Raw genomic sequence first — 26,952 nt, 5'->3', positions numbered from 1 at the left:
GGACAAGTGCCACCATCATAACCGCCTACAACTAGAAAGGGTGCCCAGAGTCCTGACTCAGCAGCCTCTCAGCAAGGCCAGCACCGCGGACACAGTCATCATACTGTTGTCCACTGTCCACAGTCAAGGCCTGAGAGTCACCTTCCAGGAGCAGCACCTCAGGGTCCCAGCCTCACCCAGCTCGAGGATGGAAAGGATTTTGCAAGGGAAGGTATTCACCCCTCCCCCGCCGGGAGCCCCATTGCTAAGTGCTCACTAGGTACCACGCAGGCCCTGTGTGGGCACCAGACCTTCTGCCACCTCCAGTTGCGCTGAATCTCCCCGCAGCCCCGAGTAGTGAGAAGCACAGCTGTCACTGTGGTCCCCAGCTTACAGCGCAGGCAAGAGATTACACAAAAACTGAAAAAATAACATAGCTAATAATATCGGCATTTCCGACGTGCATCAGACACGACACAAGCAATAACTTCTTTCATCTTCATAACACCCCAGGAGACAGGTATTGTCACGGCTCCATTTTACAGGGAAGGGAACTGAGGCTAACACAGGAGGAGCATCTTGCTAGAATTTTCACAGCCTGGAAGTGGAATCTAGCTCTGCCTGATTCCAGAACATTCTTCTTTCCCTTAAATCCCACTTGCCCTTCGGAGCAGTGGCAGCCTTAGGAGAGAGGTCTCCACTGTATGGATTTCTCCCCCATGCGGGGACTAAAAAAAGACCTGTGACAAGCTGGTTAGACCAGCCTCCCTACCCACGTGCAAGTGCACTCCTGACTCCCCTGAGGAGGTCCTATGAGCATCAACCACCCAGCACCCAATTTAGCAATAGTCCTTGTAACCACCTTATTCCTTCCATTCCTGTGACAGCCATAGTGTCCCCTCGCTCCTACACGTGTCTTACTATTAACACAACTTAACATGGCAGAGGTTCTGTCTCCTCCGACCCCAAGATGATGTCGAGGGATGTGTGTCACAACCGAGGGTATCTCAGAATCAAAGGAGAGAAAGTATATCTAAGACCTGGTCAGATCTCATCTAATGGAAAGCCCAGAACCGTCCTCGGAAGGCGGTAAATCTGAGGAATGAGCGGCCTGAATAATCTTCAGACTATCCGAAGAATCCAGCCGGGTGCGCCTGCCCCTGCGTGAGGTTCCAGCCCTCAGCCTCCCATCTGTGTGTGGCTCAGACTCCATGCATAACTGCACGTCTACTAGGTAAAGGAAGTGAATTCCTCACTTGTCAGTCCACAGGTGACAAGATCCGATGACTGCCCATTATACTGGAAAAGTGTGAAATAAATATTCGACTCTACCTTCCATTCTGCCATTCATTCGTTCACTCCTACAACAGTTCAACAGATGCCATCACATGCCAACCCAAGCTGGGCACCTTCCTGCTGTGTAAGGCAAAAAAGTCAATCAACAGTTGTTAGCACCTGTGAAAACGGACGTGGGTGCAAAGCACAGAAACGATTCAGATGACAGGACACAGAGTGGCTGCATGGGGTGGGAGGGGGAGGAGCATCAGGTTCTGGGGGAGGAATGGGGGAACGAGACGGGGAAAAAAAAGAACAGGAAGAGAGACTTTTTTGCTTCTTTTAATGTTTGTTTATTTTTGAGAGAGAGACAGAGTGTGAGCATGGGGAGGGGCAGGGAGAGAGGGAGACCCAGAATCTGAAGCAGGCTCCAGGCTCCGAGCCGTCAGCACAGAGCCCCATGCGGGGCTCAAACTCACGAACCGCCAAGATCATGATCTCATGGTTCGTTGAGTTCGAGCTCCATGCCGGGCTCTCTGCTGTCAGTGCAGAGCCCGCTTCGGACCCTCTGTCCCTCTCTCTCTCTGCTCCTCCCCTGCTCATGCTCTCTCTCTCAAAAATAAACATTTTTTTAAAAACCTACATAACACAGAATTTACCAGCTTAACTACTTTTAACTGTACAGTTCAGTAGTGTTAAGTATATCCACTTAATCATTGTTGTACAACAGATCTCCAGGAATTTTTCATCTTGCAAATCTGAAACTCTATCCCCATTAGACAACAATTCCCATGTCTCCTTCCCCCAGCCCCCGGCAGCCACCATTCCACTTTCCGTCTCTAGGAGTTTGGCCACTTTAGACACGTCACGTAAGCAGAATCGTACAGCATTATCCTTTTTGTAACTGGCTTATCTCACTTAGCATAATGTCCTCCAGGTTCATCCGTGGTGTAGCAGGTGTCCAAAGTTCCTTTCTTTTTCAGGCTGGCTGATTTCCATTGTGTGGGTGCCACTACTCATCCACGGATGAACATTTGGGTGGCTCCCACCTCTTGGCTGTTTTGAATAGTAAGTATGGGTGTGCAAATATCTCTTTGGGATCCTGCTCTTAATTCTTTTGGATTCTAGGCATAATTCTTATGCCTAGTCTTGGAATTGGCGGATCGTACAGCAATTCCATTTTCAATCTCTGAAGAACCAGCAGACTGTTTTCCACAGAAAACATTTTATGATCCTACCAATAGTGCACAAGGGTTCCAATTTCTAGCCCTCAAGGACAAATGAATGATGTATCTGTTGGATGAATAATGGGCATTGCATAATAACACAATAAATACTTTTTGATGGGCCGACACTTTCTCTCTAGTGACTTACAATCTCCGTAAGTTTACCCAAGACTAGAAAATAAGAACAAAATGCCACACAAACAGAACTGCAAGAACATACTTAAAACCTGCACGTACTTACAAAGGCTAACTTTGCTCCATGACCACACTCAGTACTAGAAGTTCCTCCAGGACGGGGACCATGACTTACCTTCCTCTAAATCTTTGGTCTTGATTTGTAAGGCCTCCTGGTTAAGGGGCTTGAGGAGGAGCAGGCACACAGCACTATCGGCTGAATGGTTACAGAGGGGCAGGTTCAATCAAGGAAGGCTTACTGGAAGAAGATGGCTTTGAAGGAGGGAGAGGACGGTCTGGCAGAACAAAGGAAGCACAGGTGAGGCTACAGAGAGGAGCCTGACTCATAAGTTTCATCTCATTCCCGAAGGCAGAGGTAGTTTGTGGGGAAGCCTGAACACAATAACAGAATCACCTGACATGACCAAAAAAAAAACCAAAAAGTCACTTGACATGATGATGCACCATGCTTTACAGGTGCTTAGTAAATACCTATTGACTGAATAGCCGTCCAAAATGAGATAAAACAACCGGGGTGGGGGGTGGTGTGGAAGGGCAAGCGTCAGACTTCAGCTCAATGTATGACCTCATGGTTTGTGAGTTCAAGCCCCGCATGGGGCTCACTGCTGTCAGGGCACAGCCTGCTTTAGATCCCCTGTCCCCCTTCCTCTCTGCCCCGCCCCTGCTTACGCTCTCTCCCTTTAAAATAAACTTAAACACACACACACACAAGGAAACATCAGAAAGACTTCTGTATGAGTGGTCAAAATGGGAAACGGGGGATTCCTTTTACATGCTAGGGAAACAGTCATGCGACCTAAACTCCACCCCCCCCAAAAGAAACCCCATATCCATCAGCAGGTGTTGCCTATTCTACCCTCGGCCCGCTCCTGGCCGTGTGTGACTTCTGTCTACAGATTTGCCTGCTCTGGGTATTTCATGTAAGTGGAATCACACAATAGGTGGGTTGTTTTTTTTTTTTTAATTAAGTTTATTTATTTTGAGAGAGAGAGAGAAAGCGTGAGCAGGGGAGGGCCAGAGAAAGGAGAGACAGAGAATCCCAAGCAGGCTCCACGCTGTCAGTGCACAGCCCCCTGCGGGGCTCGAAAGCAGTAACCGTGAGGTCATGACCTGAGCTGAAATCAAGAGTCGGACATTTAACCGACTGAGCCACCCAGGCGCCCCCAGGTGGGTTTTTTAAATTCTGCCTTTTGTGGCGAAATCTGCAAAAAGGCCCCATTTCCCCAACTTCTGGTTGGACTCAGGCCTCTGGCTCTGATGGAGTCAGGCCTCGCTCCCTGGAATGGTTATTATGGAGGTGGGCCACAGGAGGGACGATGGGGGCCAGGAGACCCTCCCGAGGGGGCGTGAGCATGCCAGCACCAGCTACAAACGGCTGCTGCCTGGCCCCATCAGCCCCACATTAAGTTCATGCTTCCAGGAGGCCTTGGTTTGTGCTTCTGTTCTGGCCTCTGGCCTAGTTAGCGGCAAAGCAGACAGAGCGAGGGCTTTAGTCAGTCACATTCCAAGGAATTCCCCAGAAAGGGCCCTGAGGGTTTCTACCCAGTACCTTCCTCCTTCCTGCATTCATTTGGGATTCCCCTTCTCTCCAGCAGCACATGTTCCCGCACACGTGGGCCCAACTGATTTAAAACCATCCCAGCAATTTGCTAGTTATTAGTTTGAAGGGGTAGGGGACCCAAGTGGGGTCAATGAGACCTGAAGCTGGAGGTTTCTGGGAAAGCTCTTTCTTGATCATCTGGAAGAGGTCTTGGAAAAGGTGTTTTGTCTCTTCCTCTGGATGTTACAGTACAGACGAAGCTCAAAACAGCTGCGGCCGGTCTCACGACCAGCCTTGGGGAGAAACCCACATGCGAAGAACAGACTCAAAGAACTCCAGGAAACGGGAGCCGGAGTTTCTGGAATAGAAGCGAATTCTGGATCCTACTTCACCACATGCCCCTCACATTCCACTCTCCCCCACTGCACCCAAAATGGACTTCTAGGGACTAATGTAAGGGTTCCGTACCCCTCTGGCTGCAGGATGGTTTTAGCCAACAGGGAGCCCCAGCTGGAGACCAGAGCAGGGGCTGGGCGTAGTCCCTCCCACCCCACTGCCTCTCTGGGGGTCACCGTGAACTGGCTACCCCCCTAAACCCAAGCCTCAGCTCTGGTCAGGCCCTCTCCCCATTGCCCTCGCTGTCCCCAGGCTCCAGTTAGGGTTCTCTCCCCATCTCTCAAGCCAGGCATCCCACAGGAGTCCCAAGGCCACCTGCCCTAGGCACTACACTACCCCTGGAGCCTCGCTACACCTGCTCAGGACTTTTTCTTTTCTTAAGCTTATTTATTTTGACAGAAAGAGAGAGAGAGCAGGGGAGGGGCAGAGAGAGGGAGAGAATTCCAAACAGGCTCCACCCTGTCAGCACGGAGCCTGACATGGGGCTGGAACTCACGAACCTTGGGATCATGACCTGAGCCTAAATCAGGAGTTGGACGCTTAACCGACTGAGCCACCCAGGCATCCACCTGCTCACGCCTTCTTAAAGATCCCTTTATGTGGCCCACAAGCATAGGAATAGATGCTCAAAAGCATCTGTCATTAGGGAAAAGCAAACTGAAACCACATTAACGTACCATTAATGTACCCACTGGCTCAGCCATAATAAAAAGCAAACACAAAACATAAAATAACAAGTCTTAGGAGGTAGAGAAATCAGAACTCTCATTCACTGCTGATAGGGATGTAAAATGATTCGGCCACTTTGGAAAAGTTTGGCAGGTCCTCACAAGGTTAAACCTAGAGTCACCCGACGACTCAATTCCACCCCTAGACATATACCCCAAAGAATTAAAAACAGCTTTTCCAACAACTACTTGAACATGAAGGTTCACAGCGGCACTATTTACAATAGCCAGGGGTGGGAACAACCCAAATGTCTCTCAATGGATGGACGCATAAACTACTATGATCTATCCGTACAGTGAAACATTATTTAGCCATAACAAGGAACAGAGTACTGCAATATGCTACATGAACGAACTTCACATCATGCTAAGTGTAAGAAGCCAGACGCAGAAGGATACCTCTATATGCGACATCCCAAACAGCTAATTCCAGAGAGACAGAAAACAATGGTTGCCAAGGGTTTGGGGGGGGGGGGGGGGGGCGGAGATGGGGAGTGACTATTTAATGGGTACAGGGTCTCCTTTTGGATGATGACATGATGATGGAACAACATGGCGAATGTACTAAATGCCACTGAATTACATTCTTTAAAATGGTTAATAATTAATTTCATGTCAGCTTTATCTCAATTAAAAAATCGTTTATGAAATTCTCCTTGAATTATCTTAATTCAAGGGGACTGTGTGTGTCTTGTGGGGAGAAGGACTGGCCACCCCTCCCTCCCCCCTGCACCACCGCCACCTTGTGGACTTACAATTATATGAGTCAATGTACTTTCTTGTTTCAATTAAGCCCACCTTGTTCTATGCTTCAGGAAGCTTCCTAACTGGCCGACCCACTCAACCACGTCACAGCTGGGTGGCTGCGGGCATGTGTCTAAGCTTCTCTGAGTCTTAATTTCCTCATCTGCAAAACAGAGCTAATAATACCAACATCACTGGGTTGGTTCAGGATTACTGGGACATTAACTTAATAAAAGTATATAGGGGCGCCTGGGTGGCTCAGTCCGTTAAGCCGCCGACTTCGGCTCAGGTCATGATCTCGCGGTCCGTGAGTTCGAGCCCCGCGTCGGGCTCTGTGCTGACAGCTCAGAGCCTGGAGCCTGTTTCGGATTCTGTGTCTCCCTCTCTCTCACCCTCCCCAGTTCATGCTCTGTCTCTCTCTGTCTCAAAAATAAATAAGCGTTAAAAAAATTTAAAAAAAAAGTATATAAAATGGGGGCCCCTGCGGGGCTCAGTCAGTTAAGCATCCGACTTCAGCTCAGGTCATGATCTCACAGCTCGTGAGTTCGAGCCCCCCATCAGGCTCTGTGCTGACAGCTCAGAGCCTGGAGCCTGCTTCGGATTCTGGGTCTCCCTCTCTCTCTCTCTCTCTCTCTCTCTGCCCTTCCCCTGCCCTCTCAAAAATAAACATTAAAAAGTTTTTTAAAAAAAAGTGTATAAAATGTATCTAGAACATTAGATGGGGCTGAAAGGATAATGTCATTCGTTCCTTTTAATACCAAATTATGACTCTCCCTCTGTGGCAATCAATGTCTTACTGCTGCTAATACCAATACACCATCCCAGTCCCCTTGATGTGAAGTAAGTGTCTATTGAATTGAACTGTCCAAGGTTTCATTAATTTATCAAAAAAGAAAAAAAAAAACATCTTCAACTGAACTGAGCCAGATCCTACACTAGATCCTGTGGGTACCAAATACAGTAACAGCAGAACAGTATCTGCTCTCCGGAAGCCACAAAACAGTAAGGGAGACAGAGGTGTAAACAAAACCAGGCATTAAAATGTTTCAGATGCCTTGACAAAAGTCTGTACAGACAAGATGATCAATTCTCCTGGGAATCAGGCTGGTCAGAATGGCTTCCTGGAAGGGGAGACACTCAGGTTCAGGAGAAGGGGCTCATGGAATGGACCGATGTCACGGGCACTCAAGGCAGAGGGCCCCACCTGAGCAAAGGCGTGGGGGCCTGACACGGGGAGGGAGGGTGAGGGGTATGGACACATCTCCCACAGAAGCTGCAGGGGGGAGGAGGGAGGAGAGGGAGGTAGACGAGGAGAAGGGGGCGGAGGAAGGAGAAGGGTGAAAAATGACACTGAAGGAACACAGAGTTGGACCATCGGAGACGGCCTTATAGGAGTTCAGGAGTGGACAACTATATGACTCCACAGAACAGTTAAGACGATCTGCTCTAGCACTTTCCAGATGGGGTCTGGCTTCCGAACTCCTGGATACAAAGGCAGCGTCTAGATTTGACCATACGGTATTTCCTGGCTCCTGCCCTCCGCCTTCTCACTTACCTTGGGCTCCTCTGCTCCGCCCCCTCAGCTCCCTCTGCTAAGCGTCACTTCATTGTCTTTACAAGTCCAGACACTTCCATCATCTTCTTCCTTCCTCCTTCCCCAAAACTCTCTCCCAAAGATCAATGGCAAACAGCACGCTGAGGTAGGCTCTGTGCCCCACAGTGGTCATGGCTCATCCTGGTTTACCGCCCGCAAAGGGGCCTGAGCCAGGGAAAGAGCCAGAGGCTTGAAGGCACAGGTGCTGGGTTCAGATCCAGTTGTCACCTGCTTATTCCAGGACCTCAGGCAGGTCAGCAGGCAGGCTGAAGCCTTGTTTCTTCACAGTTGATTCTTTCTTTCTTTTTTTTTTTTTTTTAAGTTTATTTATTTTGAGAGGACAGGGGAGAGGAGCAGAGAAGAGAGGGAGAGAGTGAATCCCAAGCAGGCTCTACACAGTCAGCACGTAGCCAGACCAGGGGCTCGATCCCACGAACTACAAGATCATGAACTGAGCTGACCTCAAAAGGGAGCCAGCCGTTTAACCAACCGACTGAGCCACCCAGGCGCCCCTCCTTTATTATAATAAAGTCAGAGCTGGAAATGACCTCAATACCCACCTGCATCACCTTCCACACTTGCTGCTGAGGCAATCGAGGCCCTCAAGGTTAAGCAAGGAGCTTGAGGTCAAGGTTGAGGGCGAAGTCAAGTCTATGTAAAAGTACAGTATTAAATAGAACGAAGTCACCAACTGGCTTATGTCCATAACAGTTCTTACAGCCCATACCCACGCCACTTTCTGTTTAATTTATGACGTTCTGATTAAAGAAACACTGCATAGGGGCGCCTGGGTGGCTCAGTCGGTTGGGCGTCCGACTTCAGCTCAGGTCACGATCTCGCGGTCCGTGAGTTCGAGCCCCGCGTCGGGCTCTGGGCTGACGGCTCCGAGCCTGGAGCCTGCTTCGGATTCTGTTATCTCCCTCTCTCCCTCTCTCTCTCTCTCTGCCCCTCCCCCGTTCATGCTCTGTCTCTGTCTCAAAAATAAATAAACGTTAAAAAAAAATAACTTAAAAAAAAAGAAACACTGCATAATATCTAAAACTCAACGGTATGAAATATGAGGACCAAGAGTGCTACAATTATCATAGGATCATACAATTTCCTTTTCTTCACTTTGATCTCATTAGCCAACCCTCTCATTTATACAGACGAGAAAACTGAGTTTCCCAGGGAGGGAAAGTGATGTTCCCAAAGATACAGACCCTCTCGGAGTGAACGCTGGAATGCAACTCGTGATTCTGGCTCTCAAAAACTGTTTTTCTCTATAATATCCAATCATAGCAACAAAAAAGCTACCAGTTATCACCAAATGAGTCAGAGTATCTCTGGGACAAATATATACATTAGAAAAGGTACCGAAGTGATTAGGCTGCTCGCTTTGGTGACACATATACTAAAATTGGAAATGAATTAGTGGTTGGCCACTTTAACATATAAAGAACTGCTACAAATAAAAAAAAAATAAAAATATGAGCGAAAGCTACATACAGACGATTCATAAATTAAGAAAGCCGAGGGCTAAGAGATGAAAATATGTTCAACCTCAGTGTTAAATTTAAAAATGCTGGGGCACCTGGGTGGCGCAGTCGGTTAAGCGTCCGACTTCAGCTCAGGTCACGATCTCGCGGTCCGTGAGTTCGAGCCCCGCGTCGGGCTCTGGGCTGATGGCTCAGAGCCTGGAGCCTGCTTCCGATTCTGTGTCTCCCTCTCTCTCTGCCCCTCCCCCGTTCATGCTCTGTCTCTCTCTGTCTCAAAAATAAATAAACATTAAAAAAAAAAATTAAAAAAAATGCAAATAAAGGGGCTCAGCCGGTTAAGCGTCCCACTTTGGCTCAGGTCATGATCTCGCAGTTTGTGAGTTCGAGTCCCACATCGGGCTCTGTGCTGGCAACTTGGAGCCTGGAGCCTGCTTCGGATTCTGTGTCTCCCTCTCTCTCTGCCCCTCCCCAGCTCCGGTTCTCTCTCTCTCCCTCAAAATAAATATTTAAAAAAAATTTTTTTAATGCAAAAATCTGAAAGCCACCTGGGTGGCTCAGTCTGTTCAGCGTCCAACTCTGGGTTTCAGCTCAGCTCTTGCTCTCATGGCTTCATGGGTTCGAGCTCCACATTGGGCTCTGTGCTGGCAGCTCGGAGCCTGCTTGGGATTCTGTGTCTCCCTCTCTCTCTGCCCCTCCCCAACTCATGCTGTCTCTGTCTCAAATAAAACTTAAAAAAATTTTTTTAAATGCAAATAAAAACAACTTTTATCTTTAGTCTATCAACTGTGCAAAGATTAATACAGTTGATCATGCTCATGGCTGACATGGGATTCAAGAAATGTACACTCTCTTGGGGCGCCTGGGTGGCTCATTGGTTAGGGGTCCGACTATTGACTTTGGTTCAGATCATGATCTTACTGTGCGTGGGTTCGAGCCCCGTGTCAGCCCCCACCCTGGCAGTGCAGAGACTGCTTGGGATTCTCTCTCTCTCTCCCTCCATCTCTGCCCCTCCTCTGCTCACTCTCGTTCTCTGTCTAAAATAAATAAATAAACTAAAAAAAAAAAAAGTGCGTTCTCAAGAAAGTGCTCTAAGAAATCTAAATTGGTAAACTTTCCGAAACACAGCTTGGCAATACGTATGACACTTTAAAACGTGTGTACCCTTGGACTCAGCAATCCCACCTCTAGGAATTTGTCGTAAGTAAATACGTGGACAAGGACATAAATGCAAGAATCAGAAACAACCTAAATGTCTACCAGTAAAGAATCGATGAAGTGAATTATGGTATGCCAGAGGCCGTTAAAAATGATAACATACAAATTTATTCATGTGGAAATTCCCAATATATTAAGTGGAAAAAAAACCAGATTATTGTATAAGATTCTGTCACCGTCTGCAGAAACCATGGAGCTGTGAGTCCCTCTGCATAGAGGTCATCTCTTGGTGGCTGGAGATCACCATCTTCTCTCTACTCTTTCCTGTTCTTTCTGGATTTTGTTCCGAGTACATGTTATATGTTTCTACTCGGCAGGGGGTGCAGAAATGTACATAAAGTAGATTAGCGATTGCCTGTGGCTGGGGGTGAAGGGTTGGGGGAAATGGTGGTTTACTACCAACGGGGAGTATGGACGAGGTGACAAAAATGTCCTAAAATTGACGGTTGAGGGCTGCACAACTCTGGGACTATACTAAAAACCACTGAATTCTGTACTGTGAGTGGGTGAATTACACGGTATGCGAATTATATGAATTAAACCTCAGAAAAGGCGTTACAGAAATATAATTTAAAAATCTACTTAAAAAAGTGTAAAAGGCCTTGAGGATAAAAAACAAAAGGTAACAGTGAGCTGAGCTGGGATGTGAGAGCAGGGGTACAAAGCTCTCACACACGACTGGGGCCGTCCGTTCTCCGGTCTATATGGGCAGAACCTAGCCAACACGAATCTCTCGATACACTTCCCCATCAGCCTGGGTCTCCCAGCCCACTGGGGCGCCGGCTCGTTGGCCACCAGGCACCCAGTCTCCTGATGCAGTGGCCCACGCGTCTGACCGTGTAGACAAGGCCTGGAAACCACCCACTGCCCGGGGGCCCTTCAGCACGCCCACTCAGACAGCCGACCTCTCCACCTCTCCCTAACCGTCCTGCCCTCAGAAGGCCCAGGGCCACCTTGCTGGCTTGGGGGCTTTTGAACAACTGAATCCTCCTGGTGACACGCTGGGATCAGAACCCACACGGGCCGTCCCACTCCGCTCTCAGCAGGTGATGAAAGGGACTCCCAAGAGCATTTCCAGAGCCCCTACCAGACGGTGGGCACTCAGCTGTGCACCGCTCTTACGACAGAGGACAAAACGCACTGGCCTCCTGGAGCTCAGAGACCAGCGGGGAGAAGGGATTAGGGCCACCCTCCTCCCCCATCTTGTCCCCGCTCACTTCTCCAGGCTCAAGGTGCTGCTGCTCCCCAAGTCCCCGGCGGCCACGCTTTCCCCATCCCACACCCGGCACCCTTCTCCGATCCCTGGCTCACGCTGGCTGTGGCCACCGCTCTGTGCAAGTGTCCGCCCTCGGCCCCAAAGCCCCCCCGCCCCTTGCCTGCTCTGCGGACGTGCTTCTCAATACGGTCACATGGCAGGGGGGAACATCACCGCACTTCTGGAGGACTGGCCCCCTAGCGTCCCTCTCGGCCTTCTCGGGCCATGAGCACAGGCCCCGAACCTCCTACTCCCAGTGGGACGTCTGGGAAGTTCTCCACAAGCGCCGTTTGGAGGCACGGCTAGAACGTACAAGTGGAAGGTGTAGTCACGCCAGCATTGGCCACAGGCCTATCTACCGCCACCTGCAACCGTCGCTCTGGTCAGTCTTAGGTTTCTGGGGCTGCCGTTGTGACATACAGACGAGGTGCCTCTGTCACAGTTCTGGACACCAGGAGTCTGTCATCAAGGTGTCAGCAGGGCAGCACTGTCTCCGACGCCACCGGGGAGAATCTTTCCTTGCCTCCTCCTGGTCCGCGCTGCTTGGCAGTCTTGGGCGCTCGTCGGCTTCCAGGCGCATCCCTGCTGTCACATGGCAGCCGCCTTCTCCCCGTGTCTTCGCTTCGGCTCCTCTCCGCACGCGCCTGCCTGCGTGTCCCAAGTTCCCCTGTTTATAAGGACACGAGCCACACGGGATCAGGCCCCACCCTGACGACTTCACCTTTTCACTTGGTTACCTCGAAGGGACCTCATCTTCTAATGAAGTCCCGATGGCTAGGACTCCACATATCCTTTTTGGAGAATACGACTCAATCCCTAACAATCAGCAGCAGCAGGACGAGGCCTGCTTCTGCTCCCAGTTAACACACGCAGGCCATTCTCACTGCACAGAGATCGCCCCCACCACCCTGTAAAATGGAAGTATTATTCTCTCCACGGGCCAAGTGCAAAGCTGAGGCTCCGAGAGGCTCAGAACCTGCCCAAGGTGAGCAGGCTCCAGGGTCGGCCAGTAAAAGGCCGAATGATGACTCAACCTCAGTCCGGGATCCAAGCTCTTACCCAGTCGTCTACGCCGCAGAACCTTTGTGTTTGATGACGTGATTACCCCCGCAGCCTTTCTGTTTCAGCTCCAACACGATTCCCATCTGCAAATGCTCAGCACTGTGACTGCCTTCAAAGTGGAAGCTTAAAATATCATCACTGAACTCAATTTACCCCAACCAACTCCCAACTCCTCCAGGATGGGAATACCCCCCCACGTAGACACCCTATGTCCGTTAAGACTCTTCCTGGAAAACGTGTGTCTACTAATTCACGGGCCCCGCGTATGCAAACTCTTGAATTTGCTAGTTGTCTACCATAGCTGCGTGGACGGCCTCACCCTTTTTTCAGGATGACACATTCCTGAACTCTGGCAACTGGCCCCAGGAGGTGGCTCCTGACGGCCCTGCAAGGCACAGAGCAGCCTATGGAAAGACTCAGCTCAGACTCAGGGCATGGAGTCAGGAAGCCTGCACCCAAGTCGACTTCCGCTTCCTCCTCCACGTGAACCCCCCCTCCACACACACACACACCCGGAGTGTCAGGACCCCTCTCCTTCTGGTCCTTACAGGACCTGACAGAGTTTCTCCAACTTTTCAGAAAAGAGGTTGTCAAAGCCCAAGGTAAAAGACAATAAAGGAATCGTTCATGCAACCAACAGAACTGGAGAACATCTGGTCTACCGCGGGGTGGGCACAACGGCCTCCCCAAGATGAACACAACTGGAGGAGAGAGAAATTCATGCCGTGTGCAAGAGTGTGTACTCAGGCGGGCCCTGTACTACACTTTCTCACTCAGCCATCGCTCATTAAGGCAGCACATGCCCATTTCACAGGTGGAGAAATGCAGGCTCAGCAAGGTAAGTGGCTTGTCAAGGGCACTCAGCGAGGAAGAGTGCCAGGGCTGACCCCAGGTCTGAGCGGCTGCAAAGTCCGGGCTGCTTTATTCCTCACGTGTCCGCTCAGGCTGGAGCTTGACCCGGATCTGGCATCAGCTTGGAGGGCAGTAAGGAGAGGGCAGTGAGCTAGGAACCGGCTGGGTGATTCGGGAGAGATGGCCGAGAAGCCTGGCCTGAGGCAGGAAGGGGGGGCTGCACCACAGACACTGGGATTCAGAGTTGGGTTGGGTTGGGAGAGAGGCAAGAGAGAAAGGTGAGGGGCGAGAGACCCTAAGAAAGTCTTCCCTCTTCTCCAGGCTCAGACCTAGGAGGCAGGGCCCTCAGGGAAACCGCATCACAGCTCTTGCTTCCTGATCCGTCAGAACAGGAACCGAGGAGCTGAAGGTGTGGGAGGAGAAGAGAAGGAAGAGGGCAGCGGGCTTGCTTCTTCCTCCCCTGTCCCCACTGCAGCCTGAACCGAGCACGTAAGGGGACGCACAGACTAGAAGGACCAGAGGCCGGAGGAGGCTGCGGTCTTGCGACACAGACGTGACTCAGCCTGGCAAACAAGCCAGAAAGCTGAGTGTCGTCAACAGCAGCCCCTTCCCCCCAGCCCCCGCATCCATCAGTCCCCAAGCCATTGCAGTCCCCATGCATATTCAACTCAAGGATTACGCCCTGCAACAAGTCTTCTCTGACCCTCCCTGCAAGGTGGGGTCAGGCGCCTCTTCACGAGCACCCGATGATACCTTGTTTTCCTGCAGGAGCCCACAAAACATACTGGCTCATAAGTTTCCGAGCACGGCTGCCCCTCTGTACAGCACTAGCGTGCAACACTACAGCCGGCTACTCAGTGGACACTTGATAAAGAAAGAAAGGGGGGATAGGCAGAGAGGGAGGGGCTACAGATGTTAGGGGCACCCAAAGAATAAAACGACTAGAACGGGAAAGATTGGGAACGGCTTCTCAGAGAAGGTGCATTGGAACCATACTTTTTTTTTTCTAATTTTTTTTTTTAACCTTTATTTATTTTTGAGACAGAGAGAGACAGAGCATGAACAGGGGAGGGGCACAGAGAGAGGGAGACACAGAATCGGAAGCAGGCTCCAGGCTCTGAGCTGTCAGCCCAGAGCCCGACGCGAGGCTCGAACTCACGGACCGCGAGATCGTGACCTGAGCCGAAGTCGGACGTTTCACCGACCGAGCCACCCAGGCGCCCCACCATACTTTTTTTTAAAGTCCGATTTGGGGTTGGTGGAGAAGTTAAGGGAAAGGGCAATTCAGGTGGAAAACCATAGCGAGACCGTGAAGGTGTAAATGTATATGATTTGATGGACCAAGAATCATCTAGAGCTCATGTAAGGTGGCTATCCCATTGTGTATTGATACAGGTATTTTGGGGGCTACAAGAAACAGAAAACCCAACTCAAAATGGTCTAACGTTGGGGTTTCCAGTGTGTCTTGTTCCTTCCGCCCTTCTGTTCTGACAAGCTCAACATGTTCTCCCTAAGCAAGGCCCCTCGTGGTCCCAAGATGGCTGCCACGGTTCCAGGTATCACATGCCAACCCCACCATGTTCCATAGCAGGAGAGCCTACTTCTTCCTAAATGTCTTTTTTTTTTTTTTAACGTTTATTTATTTTTGAGACAGAGAGAGACAGAGCATGAACGGGGGAGGGGCAGAGAGAGAGGGAGACACAGAATTGGAAGCAGGCTCCAGGCTCTGAGCCATCAGCCCAGAGCCCGACGCGGGGCTCGAACTCATGGACCGCGAGATCATGACCTGAGCCGAAGTCGGACGCCCAGCCGACTGAGCCACCCAGGCGCCCCATAAATGTCTCCTTTTAAGATGGAGCAAAATCTTTCTCATCGCTCCCCACCCCCCCACCGCCGCCCTGACCCCAGAAATTTCTCTTCATATTTCATAGTCAGGGCTGGGTCACACGCCCATGCCTGGGCAAATCACTGCCAAGGGGGACAGGACCCAGTGATTCACCCCTGGGGCGGGGGCTGACCTCCCTCAAGCCCCTAGAAGATCAACTTCCGAAGATCAACGTTCTGTGTGCAAAAGGAAGAAGAGGAAAGGGTTTTGGATAAGCAACCAAAAGCGTCTGCGGCACCTTCTCACCCGCTCACCTCCAAGTGCACCGTGAAGACACGGCGTAAGCTGCAGATGCCCCACATCCCCACCCTTCTGTGATTCTATTTTAGGTCCGAGGAAGTAACCGTCCTAGGAGAGGAAACTTGCAAAAGGCTTTTATGGGAAGGTCTATAAACAACACTGCAGTTGGCTTTTCTAGATCAGGAGTTTTGTGACAGTAGGGAGGAGAATGACTGCATTCCGGTTTTATTTGAAGGGGGTTTTACCTTTCTCCTTGAACGAATGTTTTCCCTAGACCTCCAAAAAAAATAATTAAATAGCCAGCACATTCCTACCACAAAGACTTCAACCCAGCTCGTCTCGGCCTTCAATACCCTTCCCAACTCTGTTAACTGAAGCCCCGCCCACCCAGGAAGAGAGAGCTCAGATGGTTCAGTTCATCTGACTACCCCTGCTAGGGTGACTGTCTCCCCTCTCCACGCTTGGGGCTATTCCCTTGTGACTTTTGTATGGGGTGGACAGACGTGGTCCACAATCATAACTGGTTACTTTTCCTTCTCTTCTTATCGACCAGCAGAAATTCTACCATGTGAACTTTTGATTTTTCATCTTTGTGCCCCAGGTGCCCGCACAGGGCACAGGATGTGCCGGGTGAACGCTGTGCAACAAAGACAAGACTCTACGTGGAATTAGTTCAGTCGTGTGTCCTCCTCTGGTGGTCACGTAAATGAGAATTCTTATACCATTTGGAACCTGCTCACTTCTGTTTCGTACCCATTAGGCACCAAGCACTCGGCCACTTTCTGTGTGTATGGTTTTATTTTACGCCGTTTCAAAAAAACCTGCGTACTTTTCAAAATTTACAGAAGAGGAACCGAAAAGCTTTGAAAGGCCAAGGGCAGACTCTCCCAAGGCCACATGAGGAATTAGGGCGTGGAATTCAAATTCAAGTCTTCCGAGGAGGTGTTGCATCACAGTCGAGAGCGTGGGCACTGAACCCAGACCCCCTCGCTTAAAATCCTGTCACCCACCAGCTATAGGACTTTGGGGAAGTTAGCGTCTTGGTATCTATCTCAGTTCCCTCGTGTATAAAATAGAGATTAAAAACAGTGTCCCCCACCCCTCCCCCCAAAAAACCCACCACTGCCTACTTCATTGGATTATTATGAGGATTAAATGAGCTCACGGAGGAAAACTATTCAGAACAGCACTTGACGTGTATTCATACACAGCAAACATCAGCTATCATTATTGATTCCAAGTCCAGCGGTTTTCGCACTGGGCCGTGACAAATGTCCCTACCCTCCACCCGCCAGATCACCTCAGGCATGAAAGAGAGACCTGGTCAGCGGAGAGATCCCAGAGAGACCACAAACTCCACCATCCAGAGGAGCCGTCTCAGAGAACAGGGGTCAAAGGTTCTGAAGGCATTGCATTGCACAAACTCATCCTCTCTCAGCTGCACCTTGACCGTCATTTGTAGAGTCCCCCGGGGTGGTGGGGGGCGGGGCTTCTAGGGGAAAGGACATCACGTGAGACACGGGCCAGCTCAGCTCCCCAAGGCCCAACCACTGACCATACACCAAAGAACAACCTCTTAGCTTGAACGAGCTTTGAGGATCTGAAATGCTCGCCACTCTTCCCCAGAGAACCCAGTGCCCACAGCGGTTATGAGGCGAGGTGGGGGAGCCTCCAAAGCAAAGTGCCCTTGGGGGACACACTGCCCCCCAGGCCTTGAAGACGAGAAAGATGCCCCCACCTCTCCACCCTTGATCTCACTGTAACCCGGCCAGGAGCTATCGCCTTTATGCAGATGAGAAAGGGAGATTCCAGGATAAGCAGTGGCTCATAAAGGTCACATAACTAGTCAATATCAGTGCCTGGACTAGAACTCAGGACCATGAGTCTCAGTTCAGTGCTACTTCTCATGATCTTACTCTGTCTCCTGCATCAGCATTTGACTTCTTCAACTGCATCAACTGCCTTTCTTGCTTGCTCCCTTTCTTCCTACACATTTGCTGTCTGCTCTGCACTGGGGGTTATGAGGCAGAACAAAGCATTTTAAGATCCAGCCCCTGGCGCCTGGGGGGCTCAGTCAGTTAAGGGTCTGACTCTTGATTTCGGCTCAGGTCATGACCTCACGGTGGTGAGATCGAGCCCCACATCGGGCTCTGCTCTGAGCGGGGTGTCTGCCTGGGATTCTGCCTCTCTCCCTCTGCCTCTCTCTCTCTCTCTTCTCTCTCAAAATAAATAAATAAACAGTTGGGAGAAGACCCAGCTCCTATCCGTCCCCACCCCGTTCTGCAGGGCAAACACACTGGAGGTGCTCAGTAAGCTCTTGCTGATCTGAATCAAATCTTTTTGTTGCTACTGTTCTGATATGGATTCTGGTTTGCTTTTCTCAAAATGGCAATTTTTAACCTTGTAAAAATGTTCTTCCTCTCTCTAACCTAAAAGAAGACTGAATAGGGGTGCCTGGGTGGCTCAGTCGGTTAAGTGTCCGACTTCGGTTCAGGTCATGATCTCGCGGTCCGTGAGTTCGAGCCCCGCGTAGGGCTCTGTGCCGACAGCTCGGAGCCTGGAGCCTGCTTCCGATTCTGTGTCTTCCTCTCTCTGCCCCTCCCCTACTAGTGTGCTCTCTCTCTCTTGCTCTCTCTCTCTCTTTCTCAAAAAGTAAATACACATTAAAAAATTTTTTTTTAAAATCAGAAGACTGAATATTATGCTGGTCTCCACTTGGCATCTATAGAATGCCAGGAAAGCTGAGCCCCTTCGACAAAGCCAGGATCCCACAGGGACCCCAGCCTCCTCTGAAGGAGGCCCTGAACTATTTCTCCCTTCAGTGCAGAGAAATGGCAAGAAAGTGTGTGCCTGCCTCGGGGTCCGGGCGGGGGAGAAAAAGGCTCCCCCGGTCTCCTGTTGAACATCTGAGGTCCTACAGCTACCAGGATCCAGGAAACCCTTGGAGCCTCAGCTGAAGCATAAAGCCGCTCCGCAGAGATGTTCACAAAAGCTTCTCCCCGGGAGAGGTGAGAGCTCGGGAGTACGAACCACCACGCACCCCCAAACCGGAAGATGCAGGAATAGGAACTGGCTCCTTTAGAATGAACCTACCGGGGCAACTTGAAAGAGAATGTCAGGACATTTAAAACACAGATGTGAAGTAAGGAACATACGCCCTAATGAAAGAACAAGACAAAAGGACTAAAGGCCGGGATGATCTGAAGGAGAACCGACGAGAATGTCTACAAGTAAAATATAGGGTCATTAAGAATAAAGTCTCGGGGCTCCTGGGTGGCTCAGTTAAGCGTCCGACTTCGGCTCAGGTCACGATCTCGCGGCCCGTGAGTTCGAGCCCCGCATCGGGCTCCGTGCGGACAGCTCAGAGCCTGGAGCCTGTTTCGGATTCTGTGTCTTCCTCTCTCTCTGCCCCTCCCCCATTCATGCTCTGTCTCTCTCTGTCTCAAAAATAAATAAACGTTAAAAAAATTAAAAAAAAAAAAAAAAAAAGAATAGTCTCGACAATGAGAAAATTCAACAGACGCGACAATGCTGTGAACCACCAAAGTCGGTGCACCTGCCTCAGACTCCCTGGCCGGTGCCTGCCAACTGCCTGTGCCAGGCACGAGGGGCTGAGAGGAATAACGAGCCCCTCCCTTCACGATGCCCGGTCAGCAGGTGAGGCAACCATATGCACAAACCTGCTTCACGCAACATGGCTGTCGTGATGCTCCTGTTTATGGGATCCTTGCAAGGGATGCTTCTCCGACATCCTCTGACACTATCAGTACAGAAAGTGCTAGAGCAGGAGGAAAGGCAGGGGCGGGAGCAGGCCTCAGAATCTTCCGGCTTCCCGTCTGCTGATCATCGCAGTTACAAAGGAATGGTTGAGCACTCTTTCTTTTTTTTTTTTTTTTTCCCCTCCAATTTGTAAAAACCTTTCTACTTGGAAATAATTTCAGGAATAAGAATAGTGCAGGGGCGCCTGGGTGGCTCAGTCAGGTTAAGCGTCCAACTTTGGCTCAGGTCAGGATCTCACGGTTCGTGGGTTCGAGCCCCGCGTCGGGCCCTGTACTGACAGCTCGGAGCCTGGAGCCTGCTTCAGATTCCGGGTCTCCCTCTCTCTCTGACCCTCCCTGCTCACATTCTGTCTCTCTCTCTCTCAAAAATAAACATCAAAAAAAAAAAAAGTCTTAGTAAATAAATAAAGAAGAATAAGAACGGTGCAAAGAACACTCACCTGCCCTCTACCCAAGCCCCCCTGCACTTAGCAGTTCTTTGCTTTTTCCTTCTTTTTCACTCCGCGGTACTAAGTTTCACAATACCTCTAATCTGTCTCTGAACTACTTGAGGGCAAGTTGCATATATCACGGATGTTCACTGGAGCCCTCTTTCTGCGTTTCTACTCGAAAAGATAATTATTTTGGTACCAAGCCAGGACATGGCTGTGTTGCACACAGGCAGGGGTTCACAAAAGGCAGAAGCCTTGATGAGGAAAATGCAAGCCATTCCCCAGAAGCCACAGCGGGCGTGGTCCTGCCTCTCTCCTTCCTGCCCTGCCCACGGAGGCTCTGCATCCAGCGGGGGTCCTCTAGAACCTCCCGCCACACGTGGGGGAAGCGCTCACTCTTCTTTGTCCCAAGTGGATCCAGACTCCCGTGGAGGGATCCCAAAACACTGCTCGCTCACTCTTCTGTTTTTCTAACTCTGTGCTTTTCGCATTTCCTGACTTAAAGCGGTAAAGGAAGAGGAAATGCCAAAAATATTACAGGATGAGTTAGTTCGTGGCATTTCCAAGCGATGGGGACTCAAGGAGCTGGCAGGGGAAGCTCAGGCGGCAAGTGACCTCTGCCTCCTTGCAGCCCAGCCTGCCGTGGCCGGCAGAACCCCTGCGGCTCTCCAAAACTCTGAAGATCTTGGGAAGCTGTTTTGGGGGGAGGATCCGGGACAGGAGCCCATTTTCCCCAAATAACCAAGAGGATGTTAGAAGTCTGGTCTTAATTAGCCCCTCACTGCCATGTGGATCCACAACACATCCTGGCGTATTTCCCTTCCTCTCAGAAGACAGGGCCACCTGCCACACACAAGGGCAGGCCCTCGAGTTCCTTTGTCCCCCTAACGGTTCAGATGCATTTGTCCTGAACGAACCGCGTGCTCTCTCCGGACCGCTCTTGCGGCCTGCTTTGGGAACAGGGCTGGCTGGGGACACGTGCACTGGGTCTGGAAACAAGGTTTTAGCTGCAGAAAAAGGCATACACAGGGTTGGGATTCACCCTGGGCTGGGAAATCAGCCATCGCCCACCCTCACGGTCCCCAGTCCTTTCTGAGAGTAGATACAGGGTAGGTGGGTGAGGAGAGGGTCTTCAGGGGTTGGATTTAATTTATCCTTGGGGCAGCCAGAGAAAAGTCAACGTCCCTGAGTGGAGAGTGACCAATCTGGCCTGTAGCCCAAAGAAAGGCACGGTGACATGAATCCTCAACCCCACATCCTCACGGACAGCTGGGCAAGAAGGAAAGCTCTCATGAAGGAAAGAGTATTTGAGAGGACAGGGAAGATACGAGTGGAGCCTGATCCCCGGGCTCCCATAACACCTTCCCTTACCAGCCCCCAAAGACGTTCACTTCCTAATCTCCAGGACCTGTGAATTCGTTAGCTTACACAGGGTACATGGCAATAGGGAGTTAAGGGGGAAGATGGGATTAAGGTTGTTGATCACTGGAACTTAAAGGAGGGAGAGATTCTAGATTATACAGGTGGCCTGGTATATTCAAAAGCATCCTTAGAAGTGGAACAGGGGTGGAGCACTTGGGTGGCTCAGTTAAGCATCTGACTCTTGGTTTCGGCTCAGGCCACGACCTCATGGTTCATGGGTTCGAGTGCAGAGCATGCTTGGGATCCTCTCTCTTTCCCTCTCTCTCTGCCCCTCCCCTGCTCATGCTCTCTCCCTCCCAAAATAAATAAATAAACTTAAAAAAGAAAAGAAAAGAAAAAAAAAAAAAGGAACAGGGAGCCAGGAGGAAGACCCAGAGAGATGGCAGCATGAGAAGGACTCAGATCATCATTGTTGGCTTTGAAGACGGAGGAGGGAGACCTTGGACTAACGTATGTGGGAGGCATCTAGAAGCTGGAAAAGGCAATGAAACAGATTCTTCTCTAGAGCCTTCTATTCTTGAGCCTACCCTGTTCCTTCTGGAAGGAAGCTTCCCTAGAGCCTCCAGAAGGAACAGAGCCCTGCCAACACCATGATTTGGGCCCAATGAGACTCATTTCAGACTTCTGACCTCCGGCTCTATAAGAGAATAAATTTGTGTTATTCAATCCGCTAGGTTTGTGGTCATTACAGCGGGAAGAGGAAACTAACACACCGCTTATCATTATACTTAGCCATTATAACGTAATTTTTATTTATATGCCCATCCGTCACTCTCCCATCAGTAATAATAAGAATAGAAACTAGCACGTGTTGAGCACTTAGCACAGGGCAGGGCCCGTACCACATTTTCCATAACCCTGAGATACTATAAAAAGGTAACTTCAACAAAACCCTTTCATGAAAGTAAACACAGGGATCTGGGGGTCAGGGGGAGCCACCAGCAGTCTCCTCTAGGAGATAAAGACACGGGGATATTTTCAAAGGTGAGTAGGAGTTAGTCTGAGAGAGGGGAAGAACATAAGCAGACCCGCAGAAAAATGAAACAGTACGTAGGGCGCGTGCGGGCAAGGGCTTTGATGGCTAGACTGCAACCTGCTCATTTCCACATCAGCGTCTCTAGCCCACGGGCACCCTCTGAGGTCTGAAGTCACAGGCCTGTGTGCCTGCGTGAAGTCTCCACCTGGACGCCTCCCAGACACCTCTCCAACTTAGCATGGTCAATATGGAACCTGGTTCTCTCCAGAACACGTTCCGCCTTTATTCTTCCCCGTCTCCCCAAAGGACACCCAGCTGTCCATGCCGTAACCCAGGGGTCATCCTCAAGTCCCTCCCCGGCCTCACCCCCATTCGATCCATCACCAAATCTCATCAGTTCCTACCTGCAGGTTATAACCAGGTCACCCCCCCCTTCCCTCCACCGCCAGCGGTCTCAGCTGCCACATTTTCTGGATTCACGCAGTGGCCCCCGTAACTGGTCTCCCTGCTTCCACTCTGTTGTCTGTCATCAACTCTTTGTAAAGCAGTAAAAGTAATCTCTTAAAAATGTCAATTAGGGTAGGGACGCCTGGGTGGCTCAGTCGGTTAAGCATCCGACTTCAGTTCAGGTCATGATCTCACACTCTGTGAGTTCGAGCCCCGCGTCGGGCTCTGTGCTGACAGCTCAGAGCCCGGAGCCTGCTTTGGATTCTGTGTCTCCCTCCCTCTCTCTCTCTCTGCCCCTTCCCTGCTCGGGCGCTGTCTCTATCTCAAAAATAAATAAAAGCATTAAAAAAAAAGATGTCAATCGGGGCGCCTGGGTGGCTCAGTCAGTTGATCACCCGACTCTTGATTTTGGCTCGGCTCATGATCTCACGGTTCCTGAGTTTGAGCCCTGAGTTTGAGCCCTCAGTGTGGAGTCTGCTGAAGATTCTCTCTTCCTGCCTCTGCTCCGTCCCCGCTCGTGCTTGCTCTCTCAAAAAATTTAAAAATGTCAATCAGATCCCATTCCGGAGTCCAAGCTTAGCCATACTTCCCTCCGTACGTGGTTTGGAGGGGGACTCCCCAGCCTGGCTTAAAAACTGCCTCCCTCAAGGGGCACTTGGGTGACTCGGTCAGCTGAGCACCCAACTTCGGCTCAGGTCACGATCTCAAAGTTCGTGGGTTCAAGCCCCGCACTGGGCTCTGTGCTGACAGCTCGGGGCCTGGGGCCTGTTTCCAATTCTGTGTCTCCCTCCCTCCCTCTCTGCCCCTCCCCTGCTTGTGCTCCGTCTCTCTCTCTCAAAAATAAATAAGTAAACAGTAAAAAAAAAAAAATTAAAAACTAAAAGAACCTGCCTCCCTCTGAAACCCTCCCCTGCAACCTCTCTGCCTGGCTAGTCCCTTCTCAAGTGCCCAGTCTCACAGAAGCCTTTTTCCCCAGCAAAACCAGGCCCACCCCCACTTCACTTCGGTCAAGATTTCTATCTCTTGTGTGTTTCCTTGATAACAAGAATCACAGTCTTTCATTTGGGCTTCTTGGTCTGGCCCAGCCCCACCTCTGGAATGCAAGCTCCAGGCGGGCGGGGCGGGGCCCAACTTGTTCGGCACCGGACCCTCCCCTCGGGACTTCGCAGGGTGCCAGCCTGGAGCAGGTGCTCGGTACAGGCTTGTGGACCTGACTAACCACAAGAGCAAGCGTGAAGCTGCCACTGAAGGATGGGGCTGGAAACCGAAGGCCTTGAACACAGGGTCCTATTCATCTCTGCGGGACTGGTACCTCCCGCGGGGAAGCCACTTAGCATGAACTGGTGAATGAAGGATGAGTCTGAAAAGTGCCATCCTTTCTCGGCAGGGCTCCGGCAGGGCTCCCGAAGGGGGCCCCCTCTCCTTCTCTCCTTCTCGGGATTTCTCAGCAGGTGACATGACCAGGGCATGTAGCATGTGCTCAATAAATGTTAGCTGTCAGCGTCCCTACTGCTTATGCGGGGGCTCATTTGTGCATCCTACAGAAAAGACTTCTTTTCGAGCCCGTGCCTGCTATGGGGGCTGGGAGAGAAGTATGAGGCGGAAACAAGAAAGGGAGAGATGAGTCAAACACAACTGAGAACCCAGAGCGAAAATGCAGAACAACACTGTTCCAGGTAACACGGGCTTCCTTTCTCCTTTAGACATCAGCCCCGTGGGTGCGGTGTGGCGAAAAATGCCAGCTGGGAGGTGGGTCCTCACGAGGGGCGAGGGAGGGCCCCATCTGAAGGCACACATTCATTTTTGGGCCTGCAGGGCTCTGACTGACTTTGGAAATCTGGCTCACTGTGGCTGGTGAGAGGTGGGGAGAATTTCAATTTCCTTCACCAAATGGCAAGCCTGCGAACAAGTCCTTTCTCTCCGACATTATCACATACTAAAAATGAAAACCAGCCATTCGGAGCTTTCATAAAGAGAAAAATAGATGGGCTGCTTAGCTCACAAGATGCAGGAGGGCTGAAAATCAAGTCGGGAGAACATCAGAGGGTACATTTTGTGCTAAGATGCCACCCTTTTTTGGACTCGGGAGTTTCTATTTTTCACAAAAGAATGGGAGAGAGAGAAAAGTAATTCCCTATATAATAAGCCACCCATTTTATGTTTCAAATCCATGTGGTGGCTGAACAGTCGGGGTTAGGGAATTTTTTTTAACTCACTATCTCAAAATACACAGTTTGAGATAACCACGTATCTCAAAAATAACAGCAGTAATAGATAAGGCAGAACACGGGGAAGGCACTGAAACAAAGGTTATAATGCAAATAGGACATATTTCCAAGCGTTTCGTGGCTGCCAGACCAGAACGTGCCAGAGTGCAAAGGAGCACTGGACTTGGAGTCCTAAGACTGGCCAAGCGACCTTGGGTGGGCTATGTGACTTCTCCCAGCCTCATATGCACAACAACCAGGGGACTGAAACAGTGGTTATGGAAGATCCTTTTTCTTCCTCAACTGTAGAGATGCGCGGTTTTCCAGAAGTCCCTGCATCTTCTGGCTAAACAGTCCGCCTCCAATTACAAAACAGCAAGGCCTTGGGGTGAGGGCGCAACAGAGGGAAAACTAGCCTCGACCCTCGGTGCTGTTTTCCAACTCCCACACTCCGCAGCGACCCGTGCCCGGCTGTCATCCCAGAATCAATTTCTGCTGCCGAGACAACCTGATGGAGTCTACGGGGAAAAGTGGAAGAAAGTTCTTGTTCCTTCGGATCGGTGCAAGCGAAGAACGCTAACGACGGGATGGTCTGGAGTTGGCTCTCCATCCATCCCCCTGCGCTAGTGGAAGGAGAAATTACTGAAGGAAACCGCTCTAGGAATGCCCGAGAAGAACTCTCCTCTCGGGATGTACGAAAACCGCACGATACCAGACGCCAGCGAGTTTCTTTTCTTTCTTTTTTTTTTTCCTTGAAACTTCACGTCGCGCTCAGAAAACGCAGCAGGTCCCAAAATGGTACGAGCGGGAACAACACAAGCCACTTCCCAGTCTCCCCGTGAACAAACCTCGAGCCCCGAACGGGGACGTCTGTTTCCCCTTGCGGGTCTTCTCGCTCGCTTTAAAAGCCAGTGTGGCCCGGGGCCTGCCCTGCAGCGCCGCGTCCAAGCCGGGGCCGGGGCCGGGGCCGGGGGCGGGGGGGGGGAGGCCGACCACGCCGGGCCCGGCCGCCCTTCCAGGAACGGCGGGGAACTTTCCTCCGCCGCGCACGGAGACAATGCCGCGAGGGCGCCCGGCCGGCGGGCCCCGGCGCCTCCCCGGGAGGGCGCGCGCAGCCACCGGCCGCCCCCCCGCCCCGCGCCGGCGCCCCCCACCCGACCCCAGAGCGGCCCCCCGGAGCCCGGGGCCGGCGCCCTCCCTCCCCGCGCCCGCCCGCGGACCCCCGCCGGGGGGCGCAGCCGGGAGCCCGCCCCGCGCCCCGCGCCGGCGCCTCTCGGCGCGGGGACCGGGCAGGGGGCGCGGGCGACCCAGGGCGCCCCGCAACTCACCGGGACCGGGCGGGCCGCTGGGCATTATTCCATGGCTCGCGCGCGCCGCACCCCTCGGCCGGGCGCGGGCGGCCCTGGGGACGGAGGGAGGGCGGCGGCGGCGGCGGCGGCGGCGGCAGCGAGGCGCGGGAGCCGAGCGCGGCGCAGGAAGGGGCGGGCGACCATGTGCCGAGGGGAGGAGGCCGCGGCGGCGCGGGCGGCTCGGACGCTCCCGCTCGGCGGCGGCGGGCGCGGGCTGCAGGAAATCCCAGCACTTCGACAGGAAATCGGAATCCTGACTAAGCATTCCGGGCCCGGCGGTCGCTCCGCGCCGGGGGCTCCCGCCTCGCTTAACCCTTGGCCCGCCGGCGGCCGGCGGGGGGCGCGGCGGACCCGGGCGCGCGGGGGGCGCGGGCTCGGGGGTCCTCCCGCTCGGCCGCACGCCCCGCGCGCCCCGCCTGCCGCCGGCTCCGCGTCCAGGGGTGGAGGGGCCGGGATGCGCCCAGATAAAACCCTGGCCTTGGCGGGGGCCTTTCGGAGCCCCCACTCCCCACCCCAGACACCAGAAGAGAGCCTGGGCCTCTCCCGTTCTGCAGAGGATGAACTTGCCACCTCCTGGCCGGTTCCCCTATTTTCAATAAAAGAAGTGACTTTACCTGGCTGCCCCCTTGTACAGCTTCCCCTCTGCTAATCTCCCCAGTTTCGTCCAGCGGCAGGGG

At 51.8% G+C, this 26,952-nt stretch overlaps 1 protein-coding gene across 3 annotated transcripts in view; it reads right to left on the bottom strand.

Annotated features, from left to right (window-relative positions):
• ASAP1 (ArfGAP with SH3 domain, ankyrin repeat and PH domain 1) overlaps positions 1-26,402 on the bottom strand; it is a 340,823-nt gene extending 314,421 nt beyond the window's left edge. For 2 of the 3 annotated variants that reach the window (XM_053208331.1, XM_053208336.1), the window contains exon 1: positions 26,255-26,402. The gene's annotated coding sequence lies outside the window, so the exon portion shown is untranslated. The remainder of the gene's footprint in view (positions 1-26,254) is intronic. The other variant, XM_053208335.1, reaches the window with a different exon arrangement.
• Positions 26,403-26,952: the final 550 nt, after the last annotated feature.

This window comes from Acinonyx jubatus, chromosome F2 (genome assembly GCF_027475565.1).
Source record: "Acinonyx jubatus isolate Ajub_Pintada_27869175 chromosome F2, VMU_Ajub_asm_v1.0, whole genome shotgun sequence".
NCBI classification, from domain to species: Eukaryota; Metazoa; Chordata; class Mammalia; order Carnivora; family Felidae; genus Acinonyx; species Acinonyx jubatus.
Note: the sequence above shows the minus strand (reverse complement) of the source record. Positions and strands in the feature narration are given on the sequence as shown.